This window comes from Monodelphis domestica, chromosome 2 (genome assembly GCF_027887165.1).
Source record: "Monodelphis domestica isolate mMonDom1 chromosome 2, mMonDom1.pri, whole genome shotgun sequence".
NCBI classification, from domain to species: Eukaryota; Metazoa; Chordata; class Mammalia; order Didelphimorphia; family Didelphidae; genus Monodelphis; species Monodelphis domestica.
The window spans coordinates 474117915-474130461 of NC_077228.1; positions in this window are offsets into that span (position 1 = coordinate 474117915).

The window sequence follows — 12547 nt, forward strand, 5'->3', positions numbered from 1 at the left end:
GGCTCCCCTCAAAAGCCAGAACCCGAGATCACTGGGACCTAAGGGGTAGGAGCGCAGAGTCCAAGGCTCCAGGAAGCCGCAGCCCCGCGCAACTCAGAGAGCAGGGTCTTCGGAACAACAACCCTCAGGGCCTTCTATCCAAGTCCCAGTGAAAGTCACTGCCCTCGGAGCTCCCCCCGCAGAGAGCAAGGCCAAAACAACAGCAACCCACAGGGTGGGCAAGACAGCCTCATGGGCTGGATCCTGCTATCCAAGTCTCAGTGAAAGTCCCTGCCCAATCATAACTTTGAACGTGAATGGGATGAACTCACCCATAAAATGTAGACGAATAGCAGAATGGATTAGAATCCAAAACCCTACCATATGTTGTCTTCAAGAAACACACATGAGGCAGGTTGACACCCACAAGGTCAGAATTAAAGGATGGAGTAAGACCTTCTGGGCCTCAACTGATAGAAAGAAGGCAGGAGTGGTAATCATGATATCTGATAAAGCCAAAGCAAAAATAGACCTGATCAAAAGGGATAGGGAAGGTAATTATATTTTGTTAAAAGGGACTCTAGACAATGAGGAAATATCATTAATCAACATGTATGCACCAAATAATATAGCACCCAAATTTCTAATGGAGGAACTAGGATAATTGAAGGAAGAAATAGACAATAAAACCATACTAGTGGGAGACTTAAACCAACCATTATCAAATTTAGATAAATCAAATCAAAAAATAAATAAGAAAGAGGTAAAAGAAGTGAATGAAATCTTAGAAAAATTAGAATTAATAGACATATGGAGAAAAATAAATAGGGATAAAAAGGAATACACCTTCTCAGCACCACATGGCACATTCACAAAAATTGACCATACATTAGGTCACAGAAACATAGCACACAAATGCAAAAAAGCAGAAATAATGAATGCAGCCTTCTCAGATCACAAGGCAATAAAAATAATGATTAGTAATGGTACATGGAAAACCAAATCTAAAACCAATTGGATATTAAACAATATGATACTCCAAAACCATTTAGTTAAAGAAGAAATCATAAAAACAATTAATAATTTCATCAAGGAAAATGACAATGGCTAAACATCCTTTCAAACCTTTTGGGTTGCAGCCAAAGCGGTAATCAGAGGCAAATTCATATCCCTGAAAGCTTATATTAACAAACAAGGGAGAGCAGAGATCAATCAATTGGAAATGCAATTGAAAAAACTCGAAAGCGATCAAATTAAAAACCCCCAGCAGAAAACCAAATTAGAAATCCTAAAAATTAAGGGAGAAATTAATAAAATTGAAAGTGATAGAACTATTGATTTAATAAATAAGACAAGAAGCTGGTACTTTGAAAAAACAAACAAAATAGACAAAGTAGTGGTCAATCTAATTAAAAAAAGGAAGGAAGAAAAGCAAATTCACAGCATTAAAGATGAAAAGGGGGACAGCACCTCCAATGAGGAGGAAATTAAGGGACTCATTAGAAATTACTTTGCCCAATTATATGGCAATAAATACACCAATTTAGGAGAAATGGATGAATATATACAAAAACACAAACTGCCTAGACTAACAGAAGAGGAAATAGAATTCTTAAATAATCCCATATCAGAAAATGAAATCCAACAAGCCATCAAAGAACTTCCTAAGAAAAAATCCCCAGGGCCTGATGGATTCACCAGTGAATTCTATCAAACATTCAGAGAACACTTAATCCCAATACTATACAAACTATTTGACATAATAAGCAAAGAGGGAGTTCTACCAAACTCCTTTTATGACACAAACATGGTACTGATTCCAAAACCAGGCAGGTCAAAAACAGAGAAAGAAAACTATAGGCCAATCTCCCTAATGAATATAGATGCAAAAATCTTAAATAGGATACTAGCAAAAAGACTCCAGCAAGTGATCAGAAGGATCATTCACCATGATCAAGTAGGATTCATACCAGGGATGCAGGGCTGGTTCAACATTAGGAAAACCATCCACATAATTGACCACATTAACAAGGAAACTAGCAAGAACCACATGATTATCTCAATAGATGCAGAAAAAGCCTTTGATAAAATACAACACCCATTCCTATTAAAAACACTAGAAAGCATAGGAATAGAAGGGTCATTCCTAAAAATAATAAACAGTATATATCTAAAACCATCAGCTAATATCATCTGCAATGGGGATAAACTAGATGCATTCCCAATAAGATCAGGAGTGAAACAAGGATGCCCATTATCAACTCTACTGTTTGACATTGTACTAGAAACACTAGCAGTAGCAATTAGAGAAGATAAAGGAATTGAAGGCATCAAAATAGGCAAGGAGGAGACCAAGTTATCACTCTATGCGGATGACATGATGGTCTACTTAAAGAATCCTAGAGATTCAACCAAAAAGCTAATTGAAATAATCAACAACTTTAGCAAAGTTGCAGGATACAAAATAAACCCACACAAATCATCAGCTTTTCTATATATTTCCAACACAGCTCAGCAGCAAGAACTAGAAAGAGAAATCCCATTCAAAATCACGTTAGACAAAATAAAATACCTAGGAATCTACCTCCCTACAAACACAGGAACTATATGAACACAACTACAAAACACTCGCCACACAACTAAAACTAGACTTGAGCAAATGGAAAAACATTAACTGCTCATGGATAGGACAAGCCAATATAATAAAAATGACCATCCTACCCAAACTTATTTATCTATTTAGTGCCATACCCATTGAACTACCAAAATACTTCTTCACTGATTTAGAAAAAACCATAACAAAGTTCATTTGGAAGAACAAAAGATCAAGGATATCCAAGGAAATAATGAAAAAAAAAACACATATGATGGGGGCCTTGCAGTCCCTGACCTTAAACTATATTACAAAGCAGCAGTCATCAAAACAATTTGGTACTGGCTAAGAAACAGAAAGGAAGATCAGTGGAATAGACTGGGGGAAAGTGACCTCAGCAAGACAGTATACGATAAACCCAAAGATCCCAGCTTTGGGGACAAAAATCCACTATTCGATAAAAACTGCTGGGAAAATTGGAAGACAGTGTGGGAGAGACTAGGAATAGATCAACACCTCACACCCTACACCAAGATAAATTCAAAATGGGTGAGTGACTTAAACATAAAGAAGGAAACCATAAGTAAATTGGGTAAACACAGAATAGTATACATGTCAGACCTTTGGGAGGGGAAAGGCTTCAAAACCAAGCAAGATATAGAAAGAATCACAAAATGTAAAATAAATAATTTTGACTACATCAAACTAAAAAGCTTTTGTACAAACAAAACCAATGTAACTAAAATCAGAAGGGAAACAACAAATTGGGGAAAAAATCTTCATAGGAACCTCTGACAAAGGTTTAATTACTCATATTTATAAAGAGCTAAATCAATTGTACAAAAAATCAAGCCATTCTCCAATTGATAAATGGGCAAGGGACATGGACAGGCAGTTCTCAGATAAAGAAATCAAAACTATTAACAAGCACATGAAGAAGTGTTCTACATCTCTTATAATCAGAGAGATGCAAATCAAAACAACTCTGAGGTATCACCTCACACCTAGCAGATTGGCTAACATAACAGCAAAGTAAAGTCAAGAATGCTGGAGGGGATGTGGCAAAGTAGGGACATTAATTCATTGCTGGTGGAGTTGTGAACTGATCCAACCATTCTGGAGGGCAATTTGGAACTATGCCCAAAGGGCGACAAAAGAATATCTACCCTTTGACCCAGCCATAGCACTGCTGGGTCTGTATCCCAAAGAGATAATGGACAAAAAGTCTTGTACAAAAATATTCATAGCTGTGCTCTTTGTGGTGGCCAAAAACTGGAAAACGAGGGGATGCCCATCAATTGGGGAATGGCTGAACAAACTGTAGTATATGTTGGTGATGGAATACTATTGTGCTAAAAGGAATAATAAAGTGGAGGAGTTCCATGGAAACTGGAATGACCTCCGGGAAGTGATGCAGAGCGAGAGGAGCAGAACCAGGAGAACATTGTACACAGAGACTAATACACTGTGGTATAATCGAATGTAATGGACTTCTCCATAAATGGTGGTGTAATGTCCCTGAACAATTTGCAGGGATCCAGGAGAAAAAAAACACCATTCATAAGCAAAGGATAAACTATGGGAGTGGAAACACTGAGGAAAAGCAACTGCCTGAATACAGAGGTTGAGGGGATCTGACAGAGGATAGACTCTAAATGAACACTCTAATGCAAATACTATCAACAAAGCAATGGGTTCAAATCAAGAAAACATCTAATGCCCAGTGGACTTACGCTTCGGGTATGGGGGGTGGAGGGGAGGAAAAGAAAATGATCTATGTCTTTAACGAATAATGCTTGGAAATGATCAAATAAAATATATTTAAAAAAATAAAATTAAAAAAAATGGTTTAAAAAAAAGTTTTGTGGACTAGCAAATTCCTGGAATGTATTTGCCAGGTAGTTTAATTGTAAGTATTTTATCAATCTTCAATTTTCAATTACATGGCACTTGAGCAATGAACAAACACACAGATGAGCCCATATTTGTATCTATTTTTTGGGATCTCCTCTGAGTGAATGAGCATAGGAAACCTGAGGCTACATTTCTACAATCCATAAAATGTACTTATTCTCACTATAGACTCCTGAATAAGTGAGGTTTCAGACAATCATGGTTTTAATCCCAATATTTACTATTTTCTCCCTGTCATTTGTTTAGAGAGTTATCTAAATGAGTTATCTAAATTCTGGAAGGACTGACTACATTCTCACCCAGTGTAGGTTATAACCCATAGAAATTTTTAACAATTTGAACTCAGCTAATATGAAAATTGGGAAATGACACCCCATAAACCATATTCAGAAACCCCATCTTCAAACCTGAAACTTATACTAATTTAACATACAGAGCTAAAAGTATTAATTGATTATTTGGGGGAACTTTAAACTTAAAGTTAAATTTAGCAAAGAAGCAATGTTTTTTTGTACCTAGGGAATTTTATTTGAAATATCAAAGTTCTCATGAATTAACATACTCAAAAAAAAAGGGAAAGAAGGAAACAAAACATTCCTACCTTACTATTGCACAATTCATAATGTTTCTAGCAAATGAACCATAAATGTTGAGTCTCTCACACCATTCAGATGCTAGATTGCAGAAGTCCCCAAAGGCAGTCCTAGAGAATACTTTGAAGTCAAAGTGGTAAAATGTGTATAGACACTCAACTTTCAGGGGTAATTTTTAATCTATTCATTTCATAAAAAGGGAAATCCAACCATTTAAGTAACAAATGTTTGTTTACCCCTACTATAAAAAAGTCACTTTTTGCCTTCACTCAGTGAATCCCAAAGTATCAGAGAGGTGAAGAAAGTGTTTTTAGAATTTGGCAATTATTTTTAAATTTAGGGTTACAATTATATTTATATTTAAATTTAGGGTTACATTTAAATTCATCATCAGTGTCCTTTTAAATATTTAGCTCCTTCCAGAAGGTCAAAAGACTAAAGGAATATAAAGTGAGTTTGTGGTCCTCTGTGAATTTATATTTTCTCTAGGCAGAAACATTATATATATAAGAGAAGTTATGTATTATTACTGGAAATTAGAGAAAATGTGGCTCACTTTTTTCCCATAGAAAGCCATTTCTCTAACCTAAAATTCCATAACATACTGTCCTTAGATGTTAATTTTACTTCTATGTGATGATATGTATGTATTACATTTGTTGTCCAGTTATTTCAGTTTTTCTGAATCTTTTAAACTCATTTGGGGTTTTCTTAGCAAATCTGCTGGAATGATTTGACATTTTCTTCTCCAGCTCACTTTACAAATACCGAAACTAAGGCAAGAAGAGTTAATTAGCTTCCCCAGGATTATACAGCTAATAAGTATCTGAAGCCAGATTTGAACTCAGAAAGAGGAATCTTTCTGAATGCAATCCTGGCACTCTATACAATGGGACACCTCTCTGTTGCTCTGTATACCTAGTAAATATACGCCTGTGGTGTATTAATTCAAACTATTAATAACTTTAACAGAGTTGTAAGATATGCACAGATCATCAGCATTTCTATACATTATCAACAAAGCCCAGGAGCAAGAGACTGGAAAAGAAATTCCTCCTAAATTAACTGTAGGTAATACAAAAAGGAGTCTACCTGTGCAGATAAAAGAACTACCTAAACCCAATTATAAAATACTTTTCACACAAATAAAGTCAAATCTAAAGAACTGAAAATAATTTTAATTGCTTCTGGGTAGGCCACACATATAATAACAATGACAATTCTATCTAAGCATATTTATATATTCAGTGCAATACCAATCAAACAGCCAAAATTAGTCTATAGAGCTAGAAAAAATAATTTAACTCATCTGGAAGAATATAAGGTCAAGATTATAAAGGCAATCAAAGAGAAAAACTGGTAAAGGAAGTGAGCCTACCAGGACCAGATCTCAAACTGGATTTCAGAGCAGTAGTGGTAGTCTCTCGGTGACCGAGAATGACAATTGTCTTTGTGCATTATCATCTATTGATGTACCCTCATGTGGCTTTGAAGTCCAAAGACTGAGGTGCAAAGTTTGTGGCACATGGGGCATGGGATGCCAGTTGTTACGGGAGGTGCGGTTGTGGCCTGGTGTCGGCGTTCATGCGCAGCGGCAAGAAGTGGACGTCGCTCATCTTCAAAGGTGGTGGCGGCATGGTTAATGTGGGTTCGCCAGCTGCTTCTGACAGAGGCAGCGAGTTCTAGTGCTTTGGTGTAATGCCAGCCCACTTCAAGTTGGACTTTAGCTGATCCTTGAATCTTTTCTTTGGTCAGCCTTGTTTCCTGAGTCCAGCTGACAGTTCACCATAGAATACCTGTCTTGGTATTCGCTGTAGGTCCATGCAGATGACGTGTCCAGACCATCGTAGCTGGGTTTTGAGGACCATGACTTCAATGCTGGTGGAGTTGGCTCTGTTGAGGACTTCCTGGTTGGTGATTCGGTCCTGCCATTGGATCCTCATGATTGACCGGAGGGAGCGTTGGTGGAATTGCTCCAGCTGTTTCATGTGCTTCCGGTACAGTGTCCATGTCTCGCAACCATACAGGAACGAGCTAAGGACCACTGCGTTATACACTTTGAGCTTCGTCGCAGTGCTTACACCTCTGTGTTGGAGGACTTTGGAGTGCAGTCGCCCAAGTGCCTGACTGGCCTTTTGAATCCTGGCATTAATCTCATGGTCTAGGGACCCGTAGTTGATGATGGTGCTGCCCAGGTACTTGAAAGTGTTGAAGTTAGAAAGCTGCATGCCATCGATTGTAATGCATGGATGGTTAATTGGCCTCCCTAGTGCAGGTTGGAACAGCACATCTGTTTTGCTGAGGCTGATAGTCAGGCCAAACAGTTTTGTTGCTGTAGAGAACCAATCCACAATAGTTTGAAGATGATTTTCTTGGTGGGCCATGAGAGCACAGTCATCTGAGAAAAGAGCTTCCAGGATGAGTCTCTCTGTTGTCTTTGTTTTTGTAGTCAGGTGGCGAAGGTTGAATAGTGAGCCATCCAGTCAGTATTTGATGTAGATGCCCAGGTCTAGATCCATCACAGCATGTCGTAATACTTGGGTGAAGTATAGGTTGAATAGTACCGAAGCGAGGACACAGCCTTGTTTCACGCCATTGGAGATGTTGAAGCGATCGGAAGTCTCTCCACCAGATAGGACTTCCCCTGTCATGTTGACATGAAAGAGCTGGATCAGTTTGATGAATTTTGCTGGGCAACCGAGCTTGCTGAGGATCACCCACAATGTGTCCCTGTTCACTGTGTCGAATGCCTTTGTCAGGTCTATGAAGACAATGTAGAGACTCAGGTTCTGCTCAAGGCATTTTTCCTGCATTTGCCTCACCGTGAAGACCATGTCGATGGTGCTACAATCTGGTCGGAAGCCACATTGTGATTCAGGCAGGTTCTTCTCTGAAACAGATGACAGGATTCTGTTGAGTATAACACGGGCAAGGATCTTTCCAGCAGTGGAGAGTAGTGAGATGTCTCTGTAGTTGTTACAGGATGCTCGTGCACTTTTGTTCTTGTATAGGGCTATGATGGAGGCATCTCTGAGTTCTGGGGGCATGTCTTCCTCTTCCCATATGCTGGTCAGCACTATGTGGAATGCCTGGAGCACCTTTCCACTTAAGGTCTTGTACACCTTGGTTGGGATCCCGTCTTTACCGGGTGCCTTGCCTGCACTCATTTGTTTAATGGCTTTTTGGACTTCCTCCATTGAAGGAGGGATGTCAAGTTGTTCAGTGGTGTGGTTTTGGGGGATCTGGTCAAGGAAGCTTTGGTCGACTGACGAGGGTCAGTTGAGAAGCTGACTGAAGTGTTCTTTTCACCTGTTGCTGATGCCTTTTTTATCTTTTATGAGAGTGTCACCTTCAGAGGATAGCAAGGGAGTGGTGGTGGGTTTTAATGGCCCGTAGACAGTCTTGAGGGCACTGAAAAATTGTTTGTAGTATTTTGTATTTGCAAAGTGCTGGATTTTTTCTGCCTTTTTTTCCCACCATCAGTCTTGCATCTTCCTGATCTCACACTGTACCATGGCTTGGAGAGACTTGAATCTGTCCTTTTTAGGAGCAGAGTTTGGGTTATTTTGCCACTCCATAAAGGCTTTGTTATTTTTGCTCAATAGGTCTTCAATAGCAGTGTTGTTCTTGTGGAACTAATCCTGGTGGTTGCATTCTGTGGGGCCTAGGACTGCCTTTGATGTTTCCTTCACTGCGTCTCTGAACTGGTTCCATTTCTCCTTTGAGTTTCCAGTGAGTGGTCCCTTGGCAGACAGCTTGTCGTCCAGGCAGGACTGGAATGTTTGCAAATAAGATGGATCTCTAAGAAGACTCAAGTTGTAAACTGTGGGAACTGTCTGGGCTGTTTTGAATGGCAATGCGCATTTGAAGAGTCACTCTAACCAATAGGTGGTCTGTCCAGTATTCAGCTCCTCTCAAGGCTCTGGTGATCTGTACATCCTGGATGTCTTGCTGGCTTACAATGATGTAGTCAATGAGATGCCACTGTTTTGATCGTGGGTGCATCCACATTGTTTTATATATGTTCGCCATTCTGAACATAGTGTTCATGATGGTGAGTTCGAACTCTGAGCATTTGCTGAGTAGCAGTAGGACATTGTTGCTCATTTTGCCCACGCCTTGTTTGCCGAGAACTCCTTTCCATCTTTCATGGTCCTGGCCAACGTGGGTGTTGAAGTCTCCCAGTAGTATCAGCTTGTCATTTGTGGGCACTGAGTGCAGGACGGCACTCAGGTAAGAGTAGAACTGCTTGATGGTCTCCTCTGTGCTGGTCAGTGTAGGGGCATATGTGCTGATGATTGTGGCATACCGGTCTTTGCTGAGAGGCAAAAGGATTTTCATGAGCCTCTCACTGATGCCCACAGGCAAGTCTGGCAGCTGTTTGAGCAAACTGGTCTTGATAGCCAGGCCAACACTGTGGATTCTGTCTTCATTTGAGGCTCTACCTTTCCAGAAGGTGTATCCAGTGTTGGGTTCGCTGAGTGATCCCTCTTCTGGTAGGCGTGTTTCACTTAGGGCTGCGATGTTGATGTTATTTCGCGCCAGTTCTTTACCGATTAGAGCTGTTCTTCTCTCAGGTCTTGGGGTATACTCTCTCTCAAGTAATGTTCTGATGTTCCATGCTCCTAGTAGGAGTTTCTTTGTATTTTTTCTTTGATTTTGACTTCTTAAAGGGATGACCCACCAGCTGCAGTGTGCGGACCTGGTGTTTGCAGGGCAGGCAATGTTTGGGTCACCTTTTCTAGTCCCCTCCCTTGATTAGGTTGAGCAGTGCTGTCCTAGAGAGGGCTGCTCAGTCGCCCAGGATGCTGCCGAATGTCCCTCCTGTCCACAGGGCCAGCGACCACTGGTCGGTGGGCTGCCTACGCCAGTGGTCACCTCCACCTGTTGCGTCACCACTCCCCTATCACCACAGGTCTTGAAGAGGGTACGGGGTTAGGATAGATGAGTGTGCACAAAGATACTTGTGTGTGAAGGAGATTTAAGTGGAAAAGCCTATGCACAGAGACAGTCCCACTCTCTCGGTGTTGGAAGCCTGGGTCCAGTGGTATGAAAAGTCTTTACACCTGGAGACTTCCTCAGCTGCATTGGATGGCCGTGCTGTCTTTTGTGCTCCAACACGCCCTAAGCACTCCACAATGCTTTGCTGCGTCGCTATCTCAGCCGTTGAAACTTCTTATTAGTTTCTTCCGCCTGTTCCACTGAAGCAGTCTTCACATCCTGGGTGAACAAAGCCCTGATTCACCAGGGATCGAAGACCTGATGGCTACCCTCACAAGTTTTAGCCCACCTGTTGCAGCTGTTGCCCGGGGTGTGGCCGCTGCCACATGCTAGCAGCTACAGGGAGCCACAAGTGAGAGCTGGGTGTCAGGTGAGGGTCAGAGACTGGAGAGCTGCCCTAAGAGGGCATGACAAGCCCTCCATACCAGAGATATTACCCCTCCCTGAATACCCCATACACCCCTCAGAGCAGTAATCATCAAAATAATCTGGTATTGGATAAGTAATAGAGCAGTGGATTGACAGAATAGATTGGGTATACAGTAACTAGTAAAAAATGACTAGTAATTTTGTGTTTGATAAATCAAAAGATTCAAACACTGGGGACAATAACTCGCTTTTTGACAAAACTCTTGAGGAAAATGGAAAATTATATGGCAGAGCCTGAGGATAGCCAACATTTTAGAAGGTATACCAAGGAAATAAGGGAAGCATGGCATAGTTTTCTGGTAATATATGAGGATAGGGGAAGAATTTGTGACCAAACAAGAGACAGGGAGCATTATACAATATAAAATGGATAATTCTGATAACATTAAATTGAAAATCTTCTGAACAAATAAGACTAATGCAACCAAGTCTGGAAGGAAAGAAAAGGTCTGGGGGAAAATTACATTACGTATCTCTGATAAAGGTATAATTTCTCAAATATATAAAGAATTAAGTCAAATTTATCTTTAAAAAGAACATTCATATGGCTAAGAATATGATTCTGTCCTATTCTCAGAAGATGTTACAGGTGATCATCCCAATGAGAAGCTGTTATAGGAGGAAGAAGTGCTAGATTCAGCTGAAGAGGAGAAAGATATATTTCATCCACCACATTCCCACTGATCATAGTACTATTGAAACACCATGTCCTCACATAATAAAAGGAAACTAACATTTAAAGAATAATTAATGGTTTGATTATGTAATACCAGTCTTTCACAATATATTTATTCAAGGCATGGAGGCAGAAGGAATAACAAAATATATTGTATTTATGGATACAAATTCATTTAAAGAGCTCACCTCAGAATTGAGAAGAACTTGGTTCAAGTCCTTTCTTGGACATCTGCTATATGTTTGAAGTTGGACTTTATTTAAACTCCTAATAGCCCAATGTAAAAATAATAACTCAGTGAATTGATTATGGATATAAACTGATTAGATACTCTGCTTGTTGTGCTTACAAAATATCTTCAGTTCATATAAGTGAAGTGAAGCTCATAAGTGAACTTTTCTTTAGGGACAGGAACAAGGACACTAAGGAGACTTGTTATAAAATGTAAACTCTTTATTGAGAATATAAGGATACAAAAGGATTTCTAACTCTAAAGGATTCTAACTCCACCCAAATAAAACTCCCTGGTTCCGCATGGAACCACAGACTACACTGATCTGTCCTGATCTGACTAACCCAAATTTTTCCAATTCTACAATAAACTAACATTATTATCCTTTTAAGAACTATATAAGTCTTAACTTTGTCTCCAAGTTATAAAAATAACAAAGGCTGGCTGGCTGAGCCTCAGCAAGAACCGAGTTTGGACACTGAGCCTTAGCAGACTCAGAGTCCAAACCAAAGACCAGATCTTTCTTTGATCTTCTCAGAGATAAAACAATCTATGAAACAGCAATAGATAGTCACTAGTGTTTCCCAATTTGGAAAACAAAATCACTTAGCTTCTTTAGGCTTTCCTCTCTCCTTTCCTTCTACCTTCATACAGTGAGGAGAAAAAGGAAAGATGTCACCTGCTCCCATCACTCAAAGAAAGAGCAACTGCTACTAAGAGAGAACAATTGTTATAGAAAAACTTACACCTCACACACACACAGTTAACATTTGAAACCAACACTCTCAGATTTGTTTCAAACTCCAATTCTTTCTCAAGCCAGCTTCTCCACTTCTTTGCCTCAAAATTAATATAACAATACTTAATTTCTAATATCATCCTCATACCGGGTAGCTCCCTAAAACTATACATTGCAAAGCAAGTGTGATCTTCATTAATTGAATGAGTTTCCATTGAAATCATATTAGTTTAAAAATTATGCTAGATAGTCAAAATAAAAAAGCATAAATAAAATAGTCTCTGTATTCAAAAAGTTGATATTCTCTTACAACCTCTACAGGGATTAGTACTTATATTTAATTATGCTTTCTCCCATGCTTGACTAGAAAATACAAAAGTTCACAAGTATT